This window comes from Panthera onca, chromosome A1 (genome assembly GCF_046562875.1).
Source record: "Panthera onca isolate mPanOnc1 chromosome A1, mPanOnc1 haplotype 2, whole genome shotgun sequence".
Classification (NCBI taxonomy): Eukaryota; Metazoa; Chordata; class Mammalia; order Carnivora; family Felidae; genus Panthera; species Panthera onca.
The window spans coordinates 26,521,957-26,549,655 of NC_138339.1; the positions used below are offsets into that span (position 1 = coordinate 26,521,957).

A 27,699-nucleotide genomic window follows, 5' to 3' on the forward strand; every position below is an offset into this window, starting at 1 on the left:
AATGCTATGAAGCTTGAAATCAACCACAGGAAAAAGTCTGGAAAACCTCCAAAAGCATGGAGCTTAAAGAACACCCTACTAACGAATGAGTGGGTCAACCAGGCAATTAGGGAAGAAATTAAAAAACATATGGAAACAAACGAAAATGAAAATACATCAATCCAAATGCTTTGGGATGCAGCAAAGGCAGTCCTGAGAGGAAAATACATTGCAATCCAGGCCTATCTCAAGAAACAAGAAAAATCCCAAATACAAAATCTGACAGCATACCCAAAGGAAATAGAAGTAGAACAGCAAAGGCAGCCTAAACCCAGCAGAAGAGAAATAATAAAGATCAGAGCAGAAATAAACAATATAGAATCTAAAAAACTGTAGTGCAGATCAACAAAACCAAGAGTTGGTTTTTTGAAAAAATAAACAAAATTGACAAACCTCTAGCCAGGCTTCTCAAAAAGAAAAGGGAGATGACCCAAATAGATAAACATGAATGAAAATGGAATTATTACAACCAATCCCTCAGAGATACAAACAGTTATCAGGGAATACTATGAAAAATTATATGCCAACAAATTGGACAACCTGGAAGAAATGGACAAATTCCTAAACACCCACACTCTTCCAAAACTCAATCAGGAGGAAACAGAAAGCTTGAACAGACCCATAACCAGCGAAGAAATTGAATCAGTTATCAAAAATCTCCCAACAAATAAGAGTCCAGGACCAGATGGCTTCCCAGGGGAGTTCTACCAGACGTTTAAAGCAGAGATAATACCTATCCTTCTCAAGCTATTCCAAGAAATAGAAAGGGAAGGAAAACTTCCAGACTCATTCTATGAAGCCAGTATTACTTTGATTCCTAAACCAGACAGAGACCCAGTAAAAAAAGAGAACTACAGGCCAATATCCCTGATGAATATGGATGCAAAAATTCTCAATAAGATACTAGCAAATCGAATTCAACAGCATATAAAAAGAATTATTCACCATGACCAAGTGGGATTCATTCCTGGGATGCAGGGCTGGTTCAACATTCGCAAATCAATCAACGTGATACATCACATTAATAAAAGAAAAGATAAGAACCATATGATCCTGTCAATTGATGCAGAAAAGGCCTTGGACAAAATCCAGCACCCTTTCTTAATAAAAACCCTCGAGAAAGTCGTGATAGAAGGAACATACTTAAACATCATCAAAGCCATATGAAAAGCCCACAGCTAACATCATCCTCAATGGGGAAAAACTGAGAGCTTTTTCCCTGAGATCAGGAACACGACAGGGATGCCCACTCTCACCGCTGTTGTTTAACACAGTGTTGGAAGTTCTAGCATCAGCAATCAGACAACAAAAGGAAATCAAAGGCATCCAAATTGGCAAAGATGAAGTCAAGCTTTCGCTTTTTCCAGATGACATGATATTATACATGGAAAATGTGATAGACTCCACCAAAAGTCTGTTAGAACTGATACATGAATTCAGCAAAGTCGCAGGATACAAAATCAATGTACAGAAATCAGTTTCATTCTTATACACTAACAATAAAGCAACAGAAAGACAGATAAAGAAACTGATCCCATTCACAATTGCACCAAGAAGCATAAAATACCTAGGAATAAATCTAACCAAAGATGTAAAAGATCTGTATGCTGAAAACTATAGAAACCTTATGAAAGTAATTGAAGAAGATATAAAGAAATGGAAAGACATTCCCTGCTCATGGATTGGAAGAATAAATATTGTCAAAATGTCAATACTACCCAAAGCTATCTACACATTCAATGCAATCCCAATCAAAATTGCACCAGCATTCTTCTCGAAACTAGAACAAGCAATTCATATGGAACCACAAAAGGCCCCGAATAGCCAAAGTAATTTTGAAGAAGAAGACCAAAGCAGGAGGCATCACAGTCCCAGACTTTAGCCTCTACTACAAAGCTGTAATCATCAAGACAGCATGGTATTGGCACAAAAACAGACACATAGACCAATGGAATAGAATAGAAACCCCAGAACTAGACCCACAAACGTATGGCCAACTCATCTTTGACAAAGCAGGGAAGAACATCCAATGGAAAAAAGACAGTGTGTTTAACAAATGGTGCTGGGAGAACTGGACAGCAACATGCAGAAGGTTGAAACTAGACCACTTTCTCACACCATTCACAAAAATAAACTCAAAATGGATAAAGGACCTGAATGTGAGACAGGAAACCATCAAAACCCTAGAACAGAAAGCAGGAAAAGACCTCTCTCACCTCAGCCGTAGCAATCTCTTACTCGACACATCCCCAAAGACAAGGGAATTAAAAGCGAAAATGAATTACTGGGACCTTATGAAGATAAAAAGCTTCTGCACAGCAAAGGAAACAACCAACAAAACTTAAAGGCAACCAACGGAATGGGAAAAGATATTTGCAAATGACATATCGGACAAAGGGCTAGTATCCAAAATCTATAAAGAGCTCACCAAACTCCACACCCGAAAAACAAATAACCCAGTGAAGAAATGGGCAGAAAACATGAATAGACACTTCTCTAAAGAAGACATCCGGATGGCCAACAGGCACATGAAAAGATGCTCAACGTCGCTCCTCATCAGGGAAATATAAATCAAAACCACACTCAGATATCACCTCACGCCAGTCAGAGTGGCCAAAATGAACAAATCAGGAGACTATAGATGCTGGAGAGGATGTGGAGAAATGGGAACCCTCTTGCACTGTTGGTGGGAATGCAAATTGGTGCAGCCGCTCTGGAAAGCAGTGTGGCGGTTCCTCAGAAAATTAAAAATAGACCTACCCTATGACCCAGCAATAGCACTGCTAGGAATTTATCCAAGGGATACAGGAGTACTGATGCATAGGGGCACTTGTACCCCAATGTTTATAGCAGCACTCTCAACAATAGCCAAATTATGGAAAGAGCCTAAATGTCCATCAACTGATGAGTGGATAAAGAAATTGTGGTTTATATACACAATGGAATACTACATGGCAATGAGAAAGAACGAAATATGGCCCTTTGTAGCAGCGTGGATGGAACTGGAGAGTGTGATGCTAAGTGAAATAAGCCATACAGAGAAAGACAGATACCATATGGTTTCACTCTTATGTGGATCCTGAGAAACTTAACAGAAACCCATGGAGGAGGGGAAGGAAAAAAATAAAAAGAGGCTAGAGTGGGAGAGAGCCAAAGCATAAGAGACTGTTAAAAACTGAGAACAAACTGAGGGTTGATGGGGGTGGGAGGGCGGGGAGGGTGGGTGATGGGTATTGAGGAGGGCACCTTTTGTGATGAGCACTAGGTGTTGTATGGAAACCAATTTGACAATAAGTTTCATATATTGAAAAAAAAAAGATTCTGATTGGGAAGGAAAGGGATTCTGAAAATTATTATGGGACAGTTGGGCAGATTCTAGTAAAGCAGGGGACCCTGAATACCCAAATTCCATCAAACTATTTTTGCCCATAGAAGCAGCCCTATCATTCTGGCCACACTGGCTCTGAGGGACACTATTTCTGGAGACCCAAAATATCATTGTGTTCCTGTCAGATAACCCACAGAGTTTTGGCTCAGGTCTACTGTTCAGTGAGCCCAGTGGTCCCTGTATTCGCTTTGTGGTTATTGCCCAAGTTCTGGAATGCATAATGGGAAGAACATTATTCAGCCATTGGCAGAGGCATCATTGTGGTTCCTTGACCCATGGAATGGAGGTATTAAGGTAGAATACATCCATTTGTGCAGAACACAAATGGATGTTGAGAATGAAAGAGAATTTATAATTCTCATAAATTCAATCGGGTAATGACTCCAATTGCAGCAAAGAAATTGTGTCATAAGCTAACCCAGACTCATCCAAATTCGGATATCATGCGGTTGGCAACTGGTTCTACTTCTCATTCTCACATGGGGGTAGACTAAAGTTCTCATTTTATGGTGGGGGGTGGGGCATAAAGTGGAGAGGCAGGCAGGTATGTGGCATGAAATCCTGTGTCTTTCGAAACACAATATGGGAAACACAATATGAGTCCCTATGTCCTCATAATTCTTGTGGGCCAATATTCCCAGGTCTGGCTAAAAAAAGAGGTACCAAATAACAGAGATTTGGAATTACTGCTGCTATGCTGTAAATTCCAGCCAGCCACCAGGTTCAGAATTTTCCTCATTGACTTTTTTTTTTAATTAAAAAAATTTTTACTGCGTATTTATTTTTGAGAGAGAAAACAGAACATGAGCAGAGGTGGGGCAGAGAGAGAGGGAAACACAGAATCCGAAGCAGGCTCCAGGCTCTAAGCTGTCAGCACAGAGCCTGATGCAGGTCTTAAGCCCATGAACCGTGAGATCATGACTTAAGCTGAAGTCGAATGCTCAACCGAATGAGCCACCCAGGTGCCCCTTCCTCAGTGATTTTTAAGTGAGAGTGGCAACTGCCATCAGGACTTGGGATAGATTCGGATTTTACAAGTGGACCCATATAGACCTAGCTACCTATATAGACCTGCCTCATTAACCCCACAATAATATGATCTCAAATTGTATGTGGTTGAAATTATTCAACCCATTTGTTGTGCTGTGGCAGAGTTTAACTAATACTATATAATTTAAGAGACGTTGTTATTTACAAACTTGATCTGAAAATTAATAGTTTGACTATATTTAAACAATTATAAAAAATAATGTAAATATGGCTTTCACAACTGCAACTATAAGAAAATAACAAGCAATAAATTTATTCTATAAGAAGAAAATTAAAATGCTTTAATTTTCTTCTTCAATTAGTAAAAATACATGTCTTGTTTAAGAAAGAAAAGTCTTGATATTGTGAGGATGCCAATTCACATTAAATTAATCTATAAATTTAATACATGCTGAATAAAACACTACTAAATGACTTGAGATATTTTATATTTTGTACATGGGCTGGGGGATTTAACAAAATGATTCGACACCCAGGTGTCACTTGGAGTTTCCTCAACCTGTGAGACATTCTTAGGACTGCCTTCACCTAGTTAATTTCATAATCTAAGAAAGTCCTAAACCCTTCATAAGAGTTCTGTAAATCTCTGGGATCTATATCCCATGACCTTTTTGCTTTGGGGCTCTTTGAGTAATTTTTTTCTTCCCGCAGCTTACTGATCTCACTTTGATACTCAGCTCCTCTTTAGTTTCTACAGCTGAAATGGTCTCTTTAAGAATTTGTATATTTGGCAGACTTAAACTAAAAGCAGAAGAAGAGCATGCAGAGAAGGATTTCATATCACACCAATAGAAATGCTTTCTATTCAGTCCCTCACAGATTGAATTTTCCCTCCAAGTCCACAATCTTCTTCTGTGTTATACAGTAGGAACCCTCTTTCCTGATGTCTTGGTGCCTTGCAGTGGCTCAAATATCTCTTAGGAAATTTACTAAGGCGTTTCTCCAGAGCACTGAATATCTCTCTGAAGTAAAAATTCTGTATATAAAAATTTTACTTTACTATGGATTGTTCAATACCTACCAAAAATCTGGAAACTCTGGGGGGAAAAAGGGTAATGGTCTAATCTTACCTGATATAGAGACTGAGTCTATGTTAATTAGAACAGAATAGCACTGGCATAGGAAAAACTCACAGTGAGAACGAGCAAAATGCGAGAATCTAGATATGAAGAATCCACTGGGATTGATGGTATCACATTGAGGAGTCTGGCAGAGACCACCACTTTACCCCTAATAGTCTTTTGTTGACTTTTCCCAGAGCTCAGGCGTTTTTAGGTGGGCGCATGCATGCTCAAAATGAACAATACTTTTTGCAGCATCTTTTACAAATACGTCTAGCCAAGAGATTAAGTTTTAGCCAATGAAATTTAAGCTGAAGTGTTATGCAACAACTTTTGGGAAACTGCCTTAAAAGTCAATTTATGTCTCACCCTTTTCTTGTTTTCTTCTTCATCCTATTCTTCATCCTGTTGCTTAGCATACAAATGAAACCTATCTGAATCAAATAGCACCACATTTTGACTCCCATTTGATTTGGACCCAAAAGCCCCACATTTTAGAGATAGTACATCAGTGAGACAGTGTGTGTCTCTGGGGGATTTAATGGATTAGAGCCACTATATAAACCCCAGACTACTGGCCTCCACTGCAACAGAAAAATATACTTTTTTCTTGTGTATGACACTTTTATGTTTAGTATCTAAGTCACAGGTAAACCTAATCCTGATTTGGGTGATGAGTACCATCAGTGGGTAAAAAGATGGATTATCGTGGTGCCTGGGTGGGTCAGTCCGTTAAACATCTGACTCTTGGTTTCAGCTCAGGTCATAATCTTACAGTTTTGTGGCTATGAACCCCACATTGGGCTCTGCACGGAGGCTGCTTGGGATTCTCTGTCTCCTTCTGTGCCCCTCCCCCACTCGCACTGTCTCTGTCTTTCCCAAAATAAATAAACTTAAAAAAAAAGAGAGAGATGGATTATCCAGGAGGTGGTATTAGAGAAACTAGCTATGTATATAGGAAAAAGCCTTGCTACTCCAGTGCTCAAATCTAAATCTAGATAAATCAAAATTTTGAGCTTCAAAATTAAAAAAACCCCAAATATGAGAAAGCAAATGAGACTATTTTATTTCTTGAAATGAGGTAGGCCCTTCTATGTAGAATGGGAAACAAAAAATTCATAAAGGAAATAAATGAATTTGAATACATACCTTAAAAATTTGTAGACTTCTGTAGGGAAATATACATACATACTCTACAAGTAAAATAAATGGATAAAGAATGAATATAAAATATCTTCAATATACAGGACTAATTTCTTAAATGTACAAGGAAAGAATAGCAATCTAAATAGATAATAAATAAAGGCTATGAACAGAGAATCTGTAATAAACAGTCTGTAACCATTTAAAAAATATAGTTTACTTTCATTCATAATGAAATTGATAAAAAAATCAAAGATACTGTACCTAAAGAGAAAAAGACTAAAAATACAAACATAAAGTAAACATAAAGTAAACATCAGTGCCTTATGGAATAATGTGCGGAGGGGCGCCTGGGTGGCGCAGTCGGTTAAGCGTCCGACTTCAGCCAGGTCACGATCTCGCGGTCCGTGAGTTCGAGCCCCGCGTCAGGCTCTGGGCTGATGGCTCGGAGCCTGGAGCCTGTTTCCGATTCTGTGTCTCCCTCTCTCTCTGCCCCTCCTCCGTTCATGCTCTGTCTCTCTCTATCCCAAAAATAAATAAAAAACGTTGAAAAAAAAATTTATAAAAAAAAAAAAAAAAAAAATAATGTGCGGAGTCTATCATAATTGTAGTTTAAGTTATAGGAGGGGGGAAGTGAGCTAAAGAATGTTAAAAAAAAATAATGGCCCCAAATCTGCCACATTTGATGAAAGTATAAACGTATAGATCTAAGAATCTCAATAAGCCCAAGCAACATAAACACAAAACCATTTCAAAGCAAATCATAAACTGCTGAAGATAGGCACTGAAATGAAAAATTTTAAAGCAACTAAAGGAAAAGAAGACTTAAAAAGGAACAGAGAGCATTCAAAGGAACAAAGATAAGGATCCACAGAATGCTTGCTATAACTATGGAAGCTAAAATGAAATAAAAAGATTCTTTTAAATGTTCAAAAGAATCTATACACAAGGAATTCTATGCAAAAATATCCTTCTAAAATGAAAAATAAAAACTTTCTGAAACTGAAAAGCAAAAGCAGTACCAGTAAGTTCATTGTCAGAGGACTTACAGTACTTGAAATGTTAAAGGAAATGTAAAGGAAGATGGCACCAAATAGAAATCCAGATCTATACAAAGGAATGAAAAATGCCACAAACAGTAGAAATGTGGGTAAATGTAAGAAATTTCATTTAGCACTTAAAATTATTTTTAAAAGACAAAGCAAAAATAATAACTTGCTGAGATTTATAACATAGAGAAGCAAAATAGATAACAACAATAGATGGGGGAAAATAGATATGTACTGTTGTGAGATTCTGATACATATATGGTATAATATAATTTGATGGTAGAATGTGATAGGTAAATTAAAAAATCATATTGTAAAACCCAAAGAAGAACTAAAAATGAATAAGCCATTACTAGAGATAAAACTGAATTCTATAAAATATTTAAATTTTTAAAAAGGCAGGAAAAAAGAGGAAAAATTGGGAAAAAATAGAAAATGTAAAGAAAGATGGTAGTTCTAAACTCAACAACATTGATATTTACATTAAAATGAAATGGCCTAAACACTCCAAGTACAGGACAGTGGTGTCACTATGGATAAAGCAGCAAGATTTCACCATATGTCTAGAAGTAAACCATTTCTAACATAAGGTCACAGAATTAAAGTAAAACGATGAATATATAGAAGCCATGAGCAACTAGTAGAAGGAAAGCTGGAGTGGCTATATTAACATTAGGCAAAATAGATATCAAATAAGATATATCATCAGAGATAAAGACAGATATTTCATAATGATAAATGGGTCAATTCAAAATGGGCCTAGAAAAGGTAGTACACCTAAATGTGTACATACCCATAGCAGAGCTTCAAATTTCATGAGGTAAAAAATGACAAATGTGAAGGCAGAAATTTGGCAAATCTATAGTTTTAGCTACAGGTTTCAACTTTTCCTTTCTCAGCAATTATTCAAACATACATGCATACATGAAATGAGTAAGATTATAAAGGTGTGAACAACACTATCAACCATCTTGACCTATTTTATACTTATACACGTTCTACAGAATAACAATAGTTTCATGTTCATGTGGCCCATATACTAGGCCACAAAACAAATCTCAACAAATTTTAAAAGGCTGAAATCAAACCAGTCTTTATATACTGGTATATAGTATATATACTTTATATACTTCCCCTATAGTGTGAAATGGATAAAAGGACAATAAAGACAGTTCAAGAGGATCTAAAATTGCTCTGAGCAGTTCATAATGTTCTGAACTGGCAACATGTAGTATTTTACTCCACATTTATTTATCTTTTCCCACTGAGTAAATGAAAATGCTCAGCCAATTTAAGAGAAAGATGTCTCTGTCCTATAAGTTGTATTATTTTGAAAGACTTGGGAATTTGCAAAATTCCATTCATTCCAGCAGAAAAACAACTGCCTAGGGTAATGGGGGGCAAGTAAGGGAATGAGGATGAGTTTTCCTTTATCTGCACCTCAGTAAAAGACAAATATTTTATCATTGAAGGAAAATATTTCAGAAATACCAAGAATTCTATCTTGGAACAGGTAACCATTTATATGAACTTTGATACTAAATGTTCAGATGCTAAAATCTGTTGTAGGCTTCACTACAGAAACAACTGCACCAGACACTCAGAGTTTGGAAATCTGAATTTGCAATTATACAACTAAAACAGGTCAAGACAATCTTTGGCCAACTTATTTTCCCAGTTTGGTTTAATACTATGGCGAGCAGCCCATAACATCAGAGCTCAACAGTGAGTCCTTAGGCAAAATTTAGAAGGTAGCCAATTTCATCTTTGGAACCTTCTCTTCACCTTCTAGTGTCTCTCCCTTACAAGAAATTTAGTTCATGGTTTATCATTTCAGCATCTTACTCTTAGAAAATCTAAAACATCTATAGAGAATGTTCCTATGGTAGTGGGAACTAAGTGAGGGTAGATTTATAAACTGGAGAAGTTAAAGAGGCTGTGAGATCAATAGAAGCCAAATTTCTGTATATATAACTTCTTGTTTCATACCTAGTATGTTTAGCTGTGATTAGAACTGCAGGAAAGTTGAGCCCCCGTCCAGTGTTAGTTGTTAATGTCTGAGGAGCTAGCCTCCTGAGTACTTGTGACTAAAATTTCAGGAAACCTAGTCTTACAGATTCAGTGAATGATTTAATAGGGAGATTTTAGGTATCACAAATAAATAAGAAAAGGGAAAGCATTTTGATTTGTACTCCCCAGTAACCCTAAAAATTTATTCCCTTTTTTCCAATCTGAAAATTGTTAGTGAAATTCTGTAAGACTCTCTCATCTTTGAAAAAAAAAAGCCCAATTTCCTCTTTTTATCTTTCTTTGAAAAAAAATTCTATTTCCTTTATTATTCTTCTTCATCCCATCCCCATTCCTTTTTTCCCTCAGTTTTGAAGACTTTCAAACAATTTTATGAGTTTTTTTTTAAAATAAGGCCATATTAAAACATACTCTTCAAAAAAAGTCAGAGACACAGTAATGGAGATGGATATGATTAAGAAACTAATTAAAGTATATTAACTGAATTGAGAGTAACTATTCTGCTCATGTAATTTCTGATGTTCAGACATTCAATAGAAAAAGGTTTTTAAAATTTTTGCTTTAGTTTACATGGATATGTTATTTCCACTTTTTGCAACTAGAACTTTGATTCTGGAAATAGTTTGGGAATAAAGGTATTTTGTAGTTCTGCCAATTGTATAAAATATATTTTCAGTCAATAAACATTTCAAAAAATTATAGAATTTAAACAATATTAGCAACTCCTTTTACTTTCAAGTGTGTCCTAGCTTGGGAGATAAATTTATACACTCATTCTAGTCATGTTCAATATAATTTAAACTATACAGGAATGAGGTGATAAAGTAATTGTTTTTTATGCCTTCAAATAAGAAAAAGTTCAGAAACCAGCAGTAAGTTAAAAAATATTATGCTAAAAAATAAGAGAAAAACATTTATTACTCCCATCCAAAGGTAACCATTCTTCTGAAAGAAATGAGATTCTGATAATAAAAATGTCTGCATTTTCCTAAAATAACACATCTAGTAGATCCAACAGTATCTTATTATATAAGGTATTCAAAATCCTTCATTCATGTAGGAATTTTAAACTTACACATGTCTGCATTTTGAGCTAAGAGTATTCCTTTACTAAGTGTGACACAAGAACTGTAAAATTCTATAGCTCTAGTTGTGCAACATGTTCAGATCGCTCTGTCTCATGTAGAACAAAGAAGATGGATGGTATGTTCTGAGGTCTCTCCTGAATCTGACTGGATGCCTGGGTTTTAGATTTTAGGCAGAGAAAGTCTCCTTCATTTTCCACTTTCTCCTGCATTCAATTTCTGTTTACATATTATTTCCACTTCTGAAGCTCCAAGTCAGTTAGGAACTTATAAGTCTGTAAGTTATTTTAGGATTTTCTACCCTAACAATAGACTTTTACCCAATTTTGTCTTATGGTTTCATGTTCATTTCAACCTGGTAAAACTCAGGTGAGTTAAAAATAGTTCATAAGTTTAAAAGAAACGAGAGCTTCCTATAGCACTGGAAAAAAGCAACACAGTCCATTCTAATGATATTCTAAACTTCTTATGTGGTTATTTTCCATTTGCTAGCATCTTCCCTCCCCTAATTTCTCAGTTTTTCTGCCTTGTTTTGGGCTGGAAAGTTGACCTCTATGGAGTAGTTAACCAAGATCCCTTATCCTCTGGCTTTCTTGTAGGTCCTGCCAATGAGCAGAGCCAGTAGGAAATTGAAGAAAGGTTGGGATATTCATTCCTCTTGTTCTCTCCCTGTCTGACTGCAGTTATGCTAGTGGCTGTGCCCCTAAGGTAACAGTTCCTCTCCAGTGGCCCTTTTCTCACAGTCCCAGTTCTCATTAGCCTGTTAGTAGAAATGTTTTCTCTTTTTGCCTCTTCAGGCCTTGCAGTGACAATGGTTTCTTGCTGTTAATAGTCCCTGCATACTTCAGTCATACCTTACTGGTTGCCCTGGCCCTGCTTATGCCTCTGTAAATAATCTCTTCCAAAATTTATTCAGTTCAACCCCTCTGATTGTGTCATTTTGTTTTCTGTAGAACCCTGACTGGTAGGCATGGTATCACCAAAATGAATGTCTCTGAATCTAACTTCTAATTCCACACTATGAGAAGTATGAAGTATTGGTAGTTCAGGGTTTATAGGATCCAGGGGTTTGTTTTGAGATCATTGGCAAGTGAAATTTAAATTTCATTAAAAAATGGGCAAAATAACATGATTTAACCTGCTTCCTAGATATTTCTGAAAGCACAGAAATAGGGAATATTCTCAATCTATACTACAACACTGCCACTTAATAATGAAGATTCTAGAAAATTTAGTTTGAGAAAACATCTCAATCATTGAACCACAAATGCTATTTTAAGTGGAAATTATGAGTTGCTACAGGTTTTCACTAAATTAAAAATGAAGGTAACTATCCTAAGAGACATCCAGACTGAACCATGTTCATAAAGTAGACTAAAAAGTTCACCATTATGGCAGGCTATTCTGTGGCAGTCCCAGTGATGACAAGGCATTTTGCTCTCATCCCTTCACTGGGAAAAAACAAGTGTAACCCAGATGTCACTTGGGACTTCCCTGACCCTTACGGAGTGCGCCAAACTCCGAGTTTCAGAACCTGGAATGTCCAGTGGCCTCCCAATGACCTCTGCAAGTATCTGACAAACATCTAGTGAATCTTTTGTTTTCATTCCAGCATCAATTAGATTTAGCATCTTGTACAAACTCAACACAAAATTTTTCTCTATTTCTGCTTCTGCAGGAAACCCAACACATGAAACACATTATGGTTTGTAGATTTAATGAAAAATTCTGAGATCACTGTGAAGAAATCACACTGAAAAATATACTGCCACCCTCTCTTTGGCTTCCCTCCTTTACCTTCTTGTTTCTCCTCACTCTCCCCTTTATTTTTTCTCCTTTTCTTTTCCCTTTCCCTATGCGCTCTCTCTTCTTCCTGCTGTTTCTTCCCTAAGTACTTGCTTACTTCATATGATTGCATCTGCCTTTTGTGATAGTACCTATAATCCATATTGTCACATCCATTGTCTTTTCTTTTAAGGTTTTTTTTTAACGTTTATTTATTTTTGAGACAGAGAGAGACAGAGCATGAACGGGGGAGGGGCAGAGAGAGAGGGAGACACAGAATCCGAAGCAGGCTCCAGGCTTTGAGCCATCAGCACAGAGCCCGATGCGGGGCTCGAACTCATGGAGCGCGAGATCGTGACCTGAGCTGAAGTCAGATGCTTAACCGACTGAGCCACCCAGGCGCCCCTCCATTGTCTTTTCAAAGGAAATTCTATTGAATATATTTTTCTCTGCTTTGATGCACAAATAATGTATGTAAATATAATTAGTGGGGAAATGACCAATTAATTGCTCAGAGAAATCTAAAGCTCTACTGCAAAGGGAATGTGTCTTTAAGAAATTAACTAGAAATTAACTAGAGAAGAAAGCTTAATATAAGTACATGTTGAGGGACACCTGGGTGGCTCAGTTGGTTGAGCATCCAACTCTGCATTTTGGCTCAGGTCATGATCTTACAGTTTGGTGAGTTTGAGTCCTGTGTTGAACTCTTCACAGAGCATGGAGCCTGCTTAGGATTCTCTCTCTCTCTCTGCCCCTCTCTCATCTGCATTTACTCTCTCTCTCTCTGTCTCAAATTAAAAAAAAAGTCCACGTTGAACCAGATCTTTAAAATATAAAGTATTCCCAAATACTTTTTTGTGACGATCAAAATCTGTGAATTAATAAATCTTGGCAAAACCTTTAGAATAAACAATTATGTGTTACTTGTTTGGGGCAGATTAGGGACAGTAAAGATGGTACCATCAGAATTTGCCTTTCTGAGTCAGAATAATTTTGCGGACATGCTAGTTACCCCTGTCATAGATTGAGTCCCCAGGGAAAGGACCATGAGATAAAAATTTGTGTACAAAAATTTATTAGGGAAGTTCTAGAATATAAGGGAAAAAAAAAGGAACCAAGCAAGGGTGTGTTTTTAGGCAAAGTTCTGTGGAGGGAAGTTTCTTTTTTAATTTGCAGAATTAGAATGTGAGTTATGTTCCACCCTATGAAAAAGGGTTTCCTCATGTCAACTTTCAAGTATGTCTGACATTGGGAGCAAGATGGCTTAACTTGATGGCAGTCCTTCAAGGGAGAGTCACAGGGCAAGCTTTTGCAAGCAAAAGCACTCAGAAGCCAGAGGTAGGAGCACTGTGGTAATAATGTAAAACTTTTAAATTTTCGCAAAGTCTCCAATACTCTTCCCATAAAACGGAGCCTAATTCTTCCTCTCTTTAATATGGGCTTGCCCTAACGACTCACTACTAATGAACACAATGCAGCAGAAGTGACATTGTGTGAATTCCAAGCCTAACTTCAAAAAGGTGTTATACCCAATTGGTTCTGAGTCCCCTTGGGCTAGTCTTGCTCTTAGAACTTTAGTACCATGTAATGAGGAAGCCCAGGCCACATGGAGATGTCTGGCTGACAGCTACAGCTAGGATCTAAGACCATGGCCAACATCAACCAGAGACATGTGAATGAGGTGGATTTCCAATGATTCAATCCCTCAGCCATCTGGCTGATGCCCCAGAAATCATGGGCAGAGGCCATTCTGTCCCTGCTATGCCTGGTTCAAATGCCTAATCTGAAGAATCCATGAATATAATAAATGGTTGATCTTCTGGCACTGAGTTATGGGGTAATTTGTTACACAGCCATAGAATCTGGAACAGGCCGAGAAAATGTAAATGTTTCTGTGAGAAGTTTCTGAAGTAGTTTGGGTAGAGTACTGAAATCTGTGACAGTGCTAATGATATTTTTTGACCAAGAGATTGTGAATACCATTTCTGTCTCAGGTAATTGGATAGACTCATGGGATAGTGTGATTCAGGGGAAAGAACACTGGCTATGGAGTCACAAGACCTGGGTTCAAATTCCAGCTTGGCCACAAGTCTCTGAATGTCTTATAAGTTTGTTTTTTTTTTAATCAGTAATATACACATAATTAAAACTATGTGACAAGGTTGTTTTTGAGGACTGAAGATGACAAGATATGCAAGAGTATCTGAGACACAGATACTATGTATAGAATCTCAGTGAGTCTACTTTCTCCATCAAAGTGTGTGTCTACTTCACAAAAACCAATGCTATTTTACCCAATTATTGCTCAAGTGAACAGTTCTCTTTGCTAATAGGGGAGTGGCTTGGACTTTTTCTCTGATATAGGACTTTTTCTGAGTTAGAAAACCTTTTGTGACTCCATTAATGATCTTAAAGAACATTTTCATCAATTTAGGTTTCCAATACTAAGTAGATGGCCTGTGCAGGTAATGTCTTAAGGAGAATTTATAGTTCTCCTTTTAGGGTGTCATTATTATTAAATAATGTGGCATTCTCCATTATAGAAACCATCTTGACTGTTGGAAGCATTGTCAAAACCATATTTGGTGAACCAGGAATGAAATGTATCCTTATTAAGTTATTCAACAATTTTGAAGTTTGCATTTGGAACTATTCACAGAGTTCTTTTTAAGCTATTAATTTCACATGAGGCAAGAAGACATGTCTAGACAAATGTTCCTCAAAGGAAGTATTTTAAAAGAAAAGCTTTTCTAACATGGCTATATACTCTTGTGCCCGAACATTTTACTTTGAACTCACTGTGATATTTGCTTTCTTGAAAGCAAGCTAATGTTCTGTGAATTAACCAGACTTCAGAGAGTTCTGATTTTTATGACAAATTTTCAGGAGTATAAAAAAACTTAGTTTTGTTAACAGAAAGCCTTTTGACAGAATATTTTTATGAAGACTTTTTTTTTTTAAATTCAATGGGATTTATGGGCCTATGGACATAAAAAGTAATGGGGAGACCATACTCTAGTCTTAGAAGAGTCCAATATGAATACAGTGAAAATTCAAAGTAAGAACCTTTGTGATTTGTAGTGGCATATCATTTGGTTATTGGTGAAATGGCCTGCCAAGACCATGGAATTTTAAAATCTTTCTTGGCTTCCATACATTACTGACTTTCTCAATAAACTTTGTTTGGCTAACAATTCAAATTGTTGATGATATAAAGTAATTAATTCAGCTGAACTCAAGATTGTAATAAAACTGATGTCTGACTAATTCTTCTCACCTTGTAAGGAGCTTTCCAGACAAAAGCACTGGAGTCAGATTCTGGGTTATCTCCTGCCTAATAATGTGTCTTTTCTCCAGCACTATCTCTAGAGAAGTGCCTTCATAAGTCACTTCCATACAAATCCTCATACCATAGTCTGAAAGGTGACCCAGGAAGATTCCCTACTGCTGTCATCCCACAGGGAGATGAATGAAAGCCATATATAGGAATTGTGGACCTATGAAGAGTTTTGACTTTCTTATGACTCTGCTAACTCATACATTTATGCAACAAATATTTACTGAGTGCTTACTGTGTACAATTCTAAGCACTGAGAATATAGCAGTGAACAAAAACAGGTAAAGATCCCAGCCTTTCAAGGTACATATTAGAGGGTGGGGAGACAGATGATAAGCAAACAAAAAAATGTATATAATGTCTGATAGTGTTAAAATAGCATAGATAAATATGAGACATGAAAGTGAGTGTGGAGCATAGGAATTACTATTTCACGTGGGATGATATGGGACAGCCTCACCTGTAAGGTAATGCTTGAGCAGAGAGCTGAAGGGGATGGGGAAAGAAGCCATTTAGATACCTGGGGAAGAACATCCAAGTAAAGACAGCATTAAATGCAAAACCTCTGAGGTGAGAGTTAGATTGACAAATACAAGGAATGCCAAAAAGGCCAGTGTGGCTAGAGCAGAGGGACAAGAGGGAGATCACAGACACGTGGACTCGATCTCACAGTTAAATTCATACAGTGAGCATGAGAATTAAGGGAGTCTTTGAAGAGAAAGCAAATAAGATATCAAGAATAGAATTTATGGAAATGCCTCTGTTTAGAAGGTGGAAAAGATAAGGAGGTAGTAAAGGATATTAAAAGAAGATGGCAAGGGGACCCCAGAAGAAAACAGTGCTGCAAAGCCTTGGAAAGAGAAATTAATAAAAGAGACTGTTCAACAGTATTAACTGAATGTCAACTGCTTCACATTCTGCACGAAAACAAGGACTAAGTAAAAGTAACAAGTAAAGACTATATAAAAGCCTTTCGATTTGGTAATCAGAGGTTGCAAGAGATCTGTAATAGTTTTCCCTGAGTGGTAGGAGTGGATGTCAATTTGGAAAGTAAGAAAAGTGAGTGGTGAAGAAAAGCAGGTAGCATATGTGTGACTGCCTTCTCTGTCTCCTTCCTCTTCTTTTTTTTTTTTTTTTTGTTGGGGGGCATTAATTTAGTCACAAATAGAAAAACGGAGATAGGATGATACTTTAAAAACACAGGAAGTATTTGCAAGAATAGCTACTGGCTTTCCCTCTTTGTGAATATGTGGCCAGTGAAACCACTGAAGAATTCAAAATCAACCTGATACTTACAATCTGTTTAATCTAGGGAATATACAGTAGCATACAGTGACTTATGCTAAAAGGCTTATTGGGATGAGACACAATCTCTCCTTCAGTTGGCTCTCTAGATTAAAATTATTTTTTGCTAGGGTTATTTATCCACACCCCACCCCTCACACCATTGCTAACTTGACAGAAAGATTTAGCTATTCTAGTTCTTCTTGGCACACTTATTAAGACAATGGAAGTAGCATTTCTAAGCAGTTATTATTAAAATAGATCAATGATAATGGTTTTGGGTGAAAGGGATTAGCCAAATCTTTTTGGTTACAAAGATACTTTCTAGGTCTTTTTAAAAATTTTGTAATTGCTTAAAAAAATTGGCAGATGTATGCTAAGCTAATTGGCAGGCACTGTAATCTTGTGCTTTGTACAATTCCTAGGGCAATGTTGACATTCAAGAAATGTTACATATTAATATTAATACTTTCCATGTTGCCTTCATTACAATTTTATACCTTAATTAAATGATTACACTGGAAGCAAATCAGATGATCAGATGATTATAAAATGTGTCACCTCCCAAAGTCAAAGATCAATGTGTTAAAATCCAATGCCACTCTTCATAATCGACCAAAGAAAGCACATTTATGGCATTACATATAAGGTGTGATTTGCTTTTCTATCCTTAAACTAGGGAACAAAATGAACATCAAATGATGTTTTTGGCTGGTTGGTCTTCCCATGATGTGCTATTAGAATATCTTTGGGTCAGCTATATTTTGTCTTCATATAAATAGTAAGAAGCTAAGCTCGAAACCCTAACTAAAAAAAAAGAAATTTTATAGAAGAAATTAGGATCCAGCTCACTAGTGCTACAGCTTTCTTAGGCAGTGCCCCATCATAACCTAGATCACAAAGCAGAATAAAGGGAAGATTAACACCAAATGGATCAATCATGCTAGTAAAGTTCTTAGAGGGGAATTCCAAGAATTATCTAGTATCTCTTACCAATTAGGAAGGGAGTCCAGTGAATCTTCTGTACTAGAAAGATTTGTTTAGAGAAAGGTAAACCTTTCCATTCCAAATCATCTAAATCAATGCTAAATGTGAGGAAAGATAAGGGTGAACAGGGGAAAGATTACACAAAACATATATTATAAAGTCTAGAGGAAGACCCAAGCCCCAATACTAATCTTAAAACATCTTAAAACACCATTTAAAACATTCTTTTAATTGAATTTTCCAGCTATTTTAGAAAAAATGATGTGACTTGCATTGGCTTGCATTTTGCTTTGTGGTTCATCAGTTAAAGCATTAATGGTGTTTTATTTTTAAAAACCTGTGGTTTTCAAATACATTTGTATTACAGGATGTCAAGCTTGGTGTTCTTAAACTTACTTAGAATTATCATCTAAAATGCAGGTGTTTTCCCATGATATAGGGATGAAACAAGATCTTTTTGATCTAACAAAATTTTACTACAAAATTTATTACACTTTTACTGTAAATGGATTAACGATGCAATATTTGATTGACAACAGCAAATCAGGAGTAGCTGATTAATAGTGGGGGAAAACCAGGAGAAATTTGTTATATGAATGCAAAAATCTTTGTACATCAGAGATGTCTGTTTACCATTGTGAAGAATGAATGGGACTTCACAGAGGTATTTGGGTGGGGATGGGAAATAGTAGCATTAAGTTGTTCTTTCAACAGGCTCTTGCCTTATGCAGGGGCCATGCCAATCTCCGTATCATTCCAATTTTAGTATATGTGCTGCTGAAGCAAGTGCTAGCCTCTTCTTTCTTCAGGTAAGATACACCAGAAACCATTGACTGAAGAATTATTTTAGATTTCTGATACATTCAAATTCTAAGTATTGATTGATAGGTGTGCTTTGGAAACTTCAGACTCCTTTCTTCCTATTTCAATATTCCCTACTCCATGTAACACCTCCAAATTAACAATATTTGATGACAATCAGTATTACTTTTTAGAACTAAAGGATTTCTGTTCTTTAAATTAGCTTTAAGAATCAGGATTAAATGTACCTTTTTCCTTTCCAAAGTTAACTTAGTTTTGCTAGAAGATGCTCATATATACTTAGGGTTGATACTGATTAGGACTGAGATCTGTTGTGGCAATGGTGAAATATATTCAGCACAATTTTATACCCAGTCACATTACTCTGTTAAGCAGAATTTTAATACAATAAATAATCCATATTAGAAGAAAGCTAGTCAGTCCCTCTATAGGAAACCAGCATGTTTCCTTACAGGTATTAAGAGAAGAAGGAAGTTGTCATGTACATACCACTATTTTTCTGCTCTGCTTCCTAAATAGATTTACATGGCTTTTGTCTTTGTTGGTGTTGTGGGAGTTGTGATGATTAATTAGGATGCAAAATTTGTTGAGACTGATTTCCTTTTAATAGGGGGATAAAATAATTTAAGCCTATTTATAGTTCCTAGAATTTTTATATCATGGTCTACATGACAATAAATTTATTGGAGAAAGTCTCTTGTATTTCATCACTCTTTAAAAAATATTTTCTCTGTCTTAAAAGACCATTTTCAGAAATATTCCTTATCCTTATTTAATGTTTTCCCCCAAGTTACTTTAGAACATGTCATGGAGTCAGTTCTGTGGAGATGTTAGTTGCAAGTGAGGTCTGGGGCAGTGTGGTTAGACACACAGCCAATTGGTACTTAAAAGAATGATATCTTTTTAATTAACTGGTTTCTACCTCAAATTATTATTAAAAATAGGCTGCTAAGGCAAAAAACAATCAGGGAAGAAATTATAGTGGACAACAGTTGCCATGAGGTCAGAAAATCTTTCGTTCTCAAAGTTGTCATTTATAAGTACTGTGGACAACACATGTTCTTCTGATCAATTACTTCCCAAAGGAAAGTCTACATATTTAGGCTCCCAATTCCAGACATTCTTTCTTCAACATCTTCTGAAGTTGATTCTGGTACCAAACCAAAAAAGATTGTGGGTTCAAACTACTAGGAAGTAATTAGGCGTTGATGGACTGTACCGTCTGCTGGCATTATGGAGGATGAGGGCCTTGGAGCTGAGATCTTCGTTCCCAAATTCAGTATGGCAGACCACCCACAAGATCAGTCTTCTGACAACGCTCAGGAAAATGCCTACTACCAGGGACCATGAGCCAAGGAACAAACTAAGCTAAGCACAGTTTCCTTTAATATAAAATCTCTTTATAAACACACACTCACATATACACACACACAAAGACACACGCAAAGGCAGATATGCATGTACACACACACACATAGATCCATACGGATGTGCAATTTATAATTCATCTGATATCCTATCTTTAATCGCCTCCAAAATATGGCCAAGCTAATACAATGCAAGCTATTTATAACACTGGTTTCAGAAACCAGGTTGCATGCTAGTATCATGGAGAGTGATTCACTATGCTCAGAGAGGATGCCAGCTTGAGTAAGAAAACACTGTTTGTTTTCAAGAAGCTTAGAGTTTAGCATGTACCAAAGAAGAAATTTTTTCATGCACTGATGAAGATAATATGTATACACTCCAAAGTAAAATTAAAATAATCACTTAAAGGAAGTATAAGGTGTTTAAAGTGCTCAAAGGTGAGTGAGATATACCTATTTGGCTTTGTCATCCTTATTAATACAGCATACATAATTTAACTGTGAAGCATAGCAAGGCACTTAAAATGCAATCTTATTAAACTAATATACTTGTTTTCTATATGTATATAATGCCATTCATAAAATACTTTTATTAATAGTATGTGACTATTACTATAACAAACTCTATCCATATATTGAATGTTCTAGTGTATATTAGGCATTTTATTTTTTATTAGATGCTCAAATATTTTTGAATGAATGAATTAAATGCTGGAAATGGAATATCAACCAAAGAACTGGCTTGATTCCAAAGCCCTTGCTCTTTTCATCACAAAATGCTACCTTTCTAAATCAGTAGTCTCAATCTTGGCTACACGTTGGAATCATCTAGGGAGCCAGGAAAAGTACTGATGCCTAGGTGCCATGTCCTAAAATTCTGATTTAAGTGGTCTTGGCTACAGCCTAGGCATCAGAATTTTTTAAAGCTCCTTAGATGATTCTAATGTGAAGCTAAGGTTAAGAATCATTGCTCTAAATACAGTCTTTTGAGATAAAAATATAGAAGCTCTTATTGGCTAGACAAGAGCTTTAACAATTTAAATAAGAAACACACCATTTTAGCACAGTGTTTTAGGATGAATTCAGATCATCTGTATGAAATTAAACACTTTTAAATATCAGGGCTTTATAAATGCAAGGGGTAGGTGGTGCAATCAAGAAGGTTCTTTAATGTTAAAAAGGCAATACCTCAACCAAAAGGTAGAGATATAGTCAGGTAAATAGCACCACATTAACAAATTATAATTAATTTATACGACTTCCTATAGAAAAATATATGTGGTAATTAGGCACAAGAATGGCTTTCTGTTATTTAAAAATTTTACAAATGTCTTAAGCAATGTATTTGTAAGATTTGAAAAGTTTACGTAAATTCTTGGGTCCCTCCATCCATACTTGAGCCTGATGTACAAAGGCTCAGACCTATTCACAGTTCCCTGCAGACCTATTCACAGTTACTCCCTTTTATCCAATGAAGCATGTTTGGATCATATATGAAGTAACTGCATACTAGTAAATTTATTGTCCAACTTACAAAAAAGCCACACGAAGGAGGGAAATTCTGAGACCTGTAATGTGGTCACTGCTAACTCAGCCAAAACTAACTTTTTGATATCTTTATGTTCTTAACATCTGCATTTTGCTCAGTCTCCAGAGTAGTAGTAGAGGTAATATAGGAGACAGATGAGAAAAAATGGAGGGAAAACAGCCCTCCAAAAACAGTATAATAAATTATTATAATGTATCTTCATTAATCATGTTCAGCAACGGCTTCAATTATTTATTTTTCAGTGGAGGTTTAAGGGTGAGTGAGTGAGGCTTTCTTTCAAGCTGCTTTATGATTCTTTGAAAATCTGAGATGGAAAAAATTCTCAGGCCTTAGCACTGGGATCCTAATTTAAGTCTCATTCCTATTGAAGCCAACAAGAAGGAACAGCACAGAGGTATCCCACACCTTGGAACGTATAAATCTATTTTAATTGATACAAGGAATCAGGTCATTGTCTTCCCTAAACTAACTTGGCCCTATTTTTTCTCACATTTTAGAAATGATATTTATTCTAAGGAACACAAATAGCTTGAAGAAACTCTTTCATAAAATTATGCTTCAGCAGTAGAAATATTCTCTTCCTGAACCATCTACACCAGCGTCACTACACAGTAGAGTGAAGCTGCTTATTCCAGGATCAGTGCAAATTATCTCTTCAGTTTTCATGGTTTTGCACCAGACTTCAACTTCTAGTCACAACATGACTTGAATAGTTTGAAAATAAGCCCTCTCTCTCATGCCAGCTGAGGGTGGCCTTTTCTGGAAGCCCACAAAAGATGGAATGTCTGAGATCCTAAAGGTTTCTCTTTGGAGTTTTAAGACAGTCCACACTTCCTCAAAGATGGTGCCAAATTCACCAAACTTTTCATAAGTCTGACCCAAATTGTAGACTGTGCACAGGGCCAATCACCAAGCCAAACTCATCTGGTTCAAATGTATAATTTCATTTGTAAAACTGGCTGTATCTGGCAAAAGGAACAGTAGAGCTGGGCACTGATATACAGCATGTGAGACCAAAGCTGGAGATACACACAGGTCTAGCAGGAAAGGAGCGTGAAATGGGCCTAGAGCTCCAGAATGGAGGAAAGTCAAGCAGTGACTGGTAAAGATAATACATATTTCCATAAAACTTTGCTTATTTTCTTCAACTTTAAGAAAGCTGAACAGACAAATAATAACTGATGCTATCATCACCCCAAATACTTTACAACTGTTATAAACTGGAGTTCTGCTTCAAATGGCTGAGACCAAAAAAAGAAAATATAGCCAAGAGTCTAGAAACATTGTCTTGGAAATGGTATGGGTGTATTCTAGGCAGAGGTAACATGCAAAAGGGACCTGGTGGTTTGGGATAAAAGGTCAAAAAGTTGAAAACAGTGAGAACCTGGAGTTCTATTTCATCACATCTGGTGACCACATGTTCCCTTATTTTGGGATACAGAAGCAACAACTTTTCTCTATTTAATGAATATTTTCAGTGTTTCCAAAATTCACATTCCTCACGACAACATCCACAAAAGAAAGGGAGAACCCCTGTACCTTGAAACATGCCATTGCTCAGGTTAACTCTTCTTCCTCCTCTTTGTTACAATCATCATCATCATCTTAGCCATTGGCTCAATGTAAAAGAAGATGATTGAGTCAGGAAGCCACAAGTAAGGGACAAAGTTTTTAAAATAAAGATCTTCACTGGTATTTACCCAAAGGAAATGAAAATACTCATTTGAAAATATTTATGCATCCCTATGGTTACAGCATTATTTACAACAGTCAAGATATGGAAGCAATCTAAGTATCCATCAATAGATGTATGGATAAAGATGTGGTATATACATACAATGGAATATTACCCAGCCATAAAAAGGAATGAGATCTTGCATTTGTGACAACATTGATGAACTTAGAGGGCATTGTGCTGAAGTAAAATAAATAAGTAAAATAAATCAGACAGAGAAAGACAAATACCACATGATTTCACTTATGTGTAGAATCTAAAAGACAAAGCAAACAAAAAAAGCAGAAACAGACCCATAAATACAGAGAACAAACTGGTGGCTGCCAGATGGGAGCGGTTGGAGGGATGGGTAAAATGGGCAGAGGAGAGTGAGAGGTACAAGCTTCCAGTTATGGAATGAGTAAGTCTCGAGGCTGAAAGATACAACATGGTGAATATAGTTAATGATACTGTAATTTGTAGTACTGTATGGTGACAGATGGCAGTTACACTTGTGAGAATAGCATAATGTATAGAGTTGTTAAATCACTATGCTGTACACCTGAAGCTAATGTAACATTGTGTGTCAAATACAACAAAAAAAAAGAATTTAAAGAATTCAGACTTCACACCATAATAACAGGGAACAAACCAAAAAAAAAAAAAAAAAAAAAAAAAGAGAAGAAAAACGTGCTAAGAACTTAATCTTAGGGAACACAGGACCTAAAGACTTAAAGTCAGAAAGAAACTAGAATAGTTTACTTTTAAAAAGGAAAGGAAAACAAGAAGTGAAATTATAATGAAAACAACAGAAATTTTGTTGGAGGGGTTGAGGTTCGGGGAAAATCAAGTGTCAAATGTGGGGAAATATTCAAGTATGATGATGCCCAAGACTACTCAAAAGTCTTGGAAATTTGACATTTTCTGGAGACCACAGTGCTGTGGTAGAGGCATTCTTCAGTGAATGGGCAAGCATATAGGAAATTAGACATGGTGGCAATATCTATTCTTTGGCCTGCTATCTTAAGAATGCTATTTGGGAAGAAATGGGAAGCAATCACTGGAGGAAAATAAAGGGTAGAGAGTGGATTTTTATTTTTAAAAATTTATTTATACCATGGAGTAAACCAATCAGTAGAGAGGCAGTGGGAATAGGAAAATATGGCAAGATTAGGACTGGTTAGTGAAAGGGAAACTCCTGTTTTGAGATCAGAAGATTTCATGTAGAAATTTTGAGGATTAAAAGAGAAATTAAGGGGGTTCTTAGCTAATGAGCTGTGTTTCTGTAATAAGTAGGGAACCAAGCCATTTCCTGTGGTGGTAAAAGTAAGATAGAAAGTTGTAACTACAGATCAGCCAGTGGAATGGCCAATGCTGGAAATAGGAAACAATGAGTTAGGTGTAAGTAAAAGGATTTATGAATAGTATGAAGTCTCTAAATGATCTTAGGAAACATAAGTTTGTAATAGAGCCAAATTACATGTGTCTCCCCCAAACAGTTGACAGTCTAGGTATATAGTGAAGAAGGCACATGTTTTGATTAATCCAGATTTGATAATTGATGGAACAGACAGGATAAAAAGACAAAAGAATTCAGAGTAGTCTGTAAAGTAGAATGAAATGTACTGTAGTCTCAGCTTAGGAATCCCTAGGAAAGAGACAGAACTAAGAGAAAGAGACATAGAGCTAAGCTAAGACATAAAATCTCTGATCATTTCTGAGCTTTTATTCAAAAAATGCCTTTACTTCCACTCCCCATATTTAACCCAGAAATTATGCTTCCAGAAATATATCTGACAAATAATCCCATATATATTCAAAGTATATTCGCTGCAGCATTGTCTATATTAGCAAAAACTGGAGATAACATGAATTTCCACTAATAGCGATCTGGTAAGTAAATTACAGTGCAATGAAATAATGGAATCCTAAGCAGCAATTAAATAGAATGAGGCATATCTGCATGAACTGATAGGCAACAAATCCAACATGTGTTAAATGAAAAAGCAAGATGTGAAACAGGTGTATTGTGTGCTACCATCTGTATAGAATTAAAGGAATGGGCATGTACATACACACACGTACATAATATCTCTGGAAGGACAGAGAAAGTCTGGATATGGTAAATGCCTCTGGAGATGGGGCTATATGGCTGGCAGTAATGGTGAAGAAGACATACTCTCACCTTACCAAATATATGTTATATTTTTTCATTTTTTATTACATACCCATACAATTGCCTGGACAAAAAATGTTTACAAAAGTTACATGCCATCATTGTATGCCATCCCCATTAGTGGTGAGGGCCAGTAGGGTAACATACTTAAATAAATTTGTGCTGGCTTTTACCTGAGTCCTTCTGGACTAGTCAATTTTTAGTTATATTAGATAAAATGAGATAATTTAGTATAGGCAATATTTTTTATGTCCTGAACCAGCAAGACCTAGGGTTCAAAAAATAAAGCTATTTCTGATAAAATGGCATGCAGAAAAGACATTCATGTTGAATTGTCCTACTGACAAATGCTAAGCTGAAAGAGAATTCTATAGAAACACCCATCCACTTTCTTCAGAACTTCAGGAATAGAATGAGTTTATAAATAAATGTTCAGGTACAATTCTACTGAAACTTAAATATCATGTTTTGTGCACTAAAGCTTTCTTGATTAAGATTTTTTTATGGCTTAAGGAAAAACTTTTTTTTAAACATCTCTTAGGGTATACTTGGCTATGAGAAAATGCACCTCATAAGTAGTAAAATTTGTCAGTACTTTTCTTCCTTCATAGCAAGCTACAGTCTTCAGCTGCTTTGTATATAGACAGCACCTACATTTCAACCTTATTTCTGAAGAGACATATGCAAGGCTGTAACCCATACCTTGCCAAATAAGTCTGTACAGAATCCAGAGTCATCTTATTTGGTGGGATATTTCAAAAGTTCTATACAGAGCAGGATGATATAGACTGTAAGATGGAGAAATATATCTGACAAATAATCTGACAAATACACCTGGGGATAGCCTAAAACAAAGTATAATGTGCAACACAAACAGCTTTTGTAATGCCTAAGTTTTGGTATGTATTCATTTTCAAAACTAATAGCAATTACTGCCAAATCCCACATTGTTGTCTGTGCTGATTTATACTGTGGTGGGGTGGGTGTGTAGGGAGGAGAAAAAGAAAACTACAGAAGCAAGAGAGAGACTTAATTTTTTAAGTTTATTTATTTATTCTGAGAGAGAGAGACAGTGTGTGAGCAGGGCAGGGGCAGAGAGAAAGTGAGCAGGGTAGGAGCAGTGAGAGAGAGAATCCCAAGCAGGCTGTGGGGCTCAAACTCATGAACCACAAGATCATGAGCTGAACTGAAATCAACAGTCAGACATTTAACCAATTGAGCCAAATATTAGGTCTCGAGTGTCTTCTTCTCTAGCTTACTAGAAATCTGATTATTTTGAACCATTTTAGAAGGCTGTAGCCAAGCTCACATAAAGCACACCTGAGCTCTGGCTGCCAACTCAAAAGGTGAGCCATAGGTTGAAAAAGAAACATGGACAGCACTGCTTTCCCTGTTTATAATAAACACCCTTATGCCTCTACAACCTAAAATGTCACTTACCCCTTTTGTACCTCCTAGAGAGCTACACATTCTTCCAACTTTGGTTCAAATGTCCTTTATACAGTGCTCTCCCTGCTTCTCCAGGCATTACACAATGTGTTTTTACAGAGCTATTATAGCACTTCTCACAGAATTTGGTAATAAGAATTTATGTCTGTACCTATAATGATAAATATCTGCTTCAATATTGGGCTATGAAGTCCATGAAAACAGAGGCCTTGTCTTTTCATTTTTGAATCCCCAGCAGATGACAGTGACCTGGCAGGCCACAATCTCTCTCAGCTTCAGTTTCCTCATATATAATGCAGAAAGAATAATTTCAGTCTTGCAGTGTTATTGTAAGGATTAAAAATAATACATGCACAATGTGGAGAAAGGAAAACCAACAGGAACTC

At 36.4% G+C, this 27,699-nt stretch overlaps 1 long non-coding RNA gene and 1 other non-coding gene across 11 annotated transcripts in view; both read right to left on the reverse strand.

Annotated features, from left to right (window-relative positions):
* Positions 1-27,699, reverse strand: part of LOC144615952 (uncharacterized) — a 547,072-nt gene that overhangs the window by 212,519 nt on the left and 306,854 nt on the right. The window lies entirely within an intron of this gene.
* LOC132682583 (U6 spliceosomal RNA) lies at positions 18,921-19,022 on the reverse strand. Its single transcript, XR_009611758.1, has one exon. It is a non-coding gene; the product is annotated as a U6 spliceosomal RNA (small nuclear RNA).